The following is a 1,600-nucleotide window of genomic DNA, read 5'->3' as shown; positions in this document are numbered from 1 at the left end:
AAGACAGCTTTGTTTTTATAGGTAAATTTATTATACATGAATACAAGACACAGACTTCAGCCAGCTCCTCAATGTTTTGATTCCTATTTGCTGTGTGCCAGGTTTTTTAAGGTTCTAGGGGAAGAAATTGTGGATCTGGGATGTTGTGTATGAAATAATGAATGTACTGAGCTTGAGCCTGACCAAGGTATTGTAAACTGACCTATCAGAACAAAGGAAGTTCTGGAGGGAAGCAAAGTGATTGGTCTTTATGTACCAATCAGTTGGCCGGGCAGAAGAAGGGGGGCATAGAAGGGGGGGCGGCCAGCTGCCTGTGTGCCCCAGAACCATCGGGAGCCCTGAGAGCAAACTGGAATCCTATACAGGATGCCGGAAGCACCGCTGACGTTACCAATCTTAATCCGGACGATACGGAATGCACGGACCCAAGCGGAGGAACGGGAGCTGGTCCAGCGAGAGAGCGCCATGATTCGGGGGGCCTTTCGTGGTGACGAACCTGACGCCCGGGCCGCTAACTTAGCCAAGTTGCTCTACATCCACATGCTGGGCTACCCGGCGTATTTCGGACAGATGGAGTGCCCGAAGCTCATTGCCTCACAGAAATTCCACGAGAAATGGATTGACTACCTCGGCGCTGCCCTCCTATTGGATGAGAAACAAGACACCCACCTTCTACTGACCAATAGCATCAAGAATGACCTCTTGCACCCCAGCGCCTGGGTGCAGTGCTTGGCTCTGAGCACCCTCAGCTCTCTGGGCTCAGCGGCCATGTTTTGGGACCTGGTCGGGGACGTGGAGCAACTGGCCCAGGTGGGGCAGCCCTCTGTGTGAAGGAAGGCGGTGGTGTGTGCTGTGCACATTACCCGGAAGATGCCGGATCTCACAGACACTTTTGTTGCACTCGGAGAGCAGCTGTTGACTGACCGAAGTCATGGCATTCTGCACGGAGGCGTCATGTTGATCGCAGAGATGTGTGGACACAACCCGCAGGCCTTGGAACACTTCCGCAAGGTCTGGCCCAGTTGTATCGCTAGGCCCATCGGCGCGAGGGATGATGATTAGACGAACAACACGGATTTAGATCTGGAAGCACGCCATCTAATCTTCAGTACGGCAAGCACTTTACTGCTAATTGTTTATTTATGTCTTGAATGAGTATGTGTTTTATGTGGTTTTAATAATTTTTATGGTTATGCCAATCAGGTACATTGTACCGCTTTGTTAGCCGCCCTGAGCCTGCTCGCAGGATGGACGGGGTATAAATATAATAAATAAATAAATAAATAAATATTTGATTGGACCTTATCTGACATGTGGGCGTGGCTTGCCAAGCCCAGACTGTTTAAAAAGGAGCCTGTTGCTCCACTGTTTGCTGCTGGAAACCCTTGCAAGTGGGAAGAAAAGGCTGCTCAAAATCCCAAATGGCCCCTCTCCATTTGCTTCTAAAATTTCTGAATTGCCCCAAGATTTATAGAAAACTCACTGGGGGCTGTATGCCTCATTAGGATTCACTGATCTAGCCCCAGAATTCAGTATTACCCTACTGTAGTGAGGAGGAATTTCTGTTTACTCCTCTATCATGCCATTCCTCATGACACCC

At 49.4% G+C, this 1,600-nt stretch overlaps 1 pseudogene; it reads left to right on the top strand.

The window, feature by feature from the left end:
* Window positions 1-366: 366 nt before the first annotated feature.
* Window positions 367-831, top strand: LOC107107783 (annotated as a pseudogene).
* Window positions 832-1,600: the final 769 nt, after the last annotated feature.

Source organism: Gekko japonicus, unplaced genomic scaffold (genome assembly GCF_001447785.1).
Source record: "Gekko japonicus isolate JY-2015 unplaced genomic scaffold, Gekko_japonicus_V1.1 scaffold87, whole genome shotgun sequence".
NCBI classification, from domain to species: domain Eukaryota; kingdom Metazoa; phylum Chordata; class Lepidosauria; order Squamata; family Gekkonidae; genus Gekko; species Gekko japonicus.
Note: the sequence above shows the minus strand (reverse complement) of the source record. Positions and strands in the feature narration are given on the sequence as shown.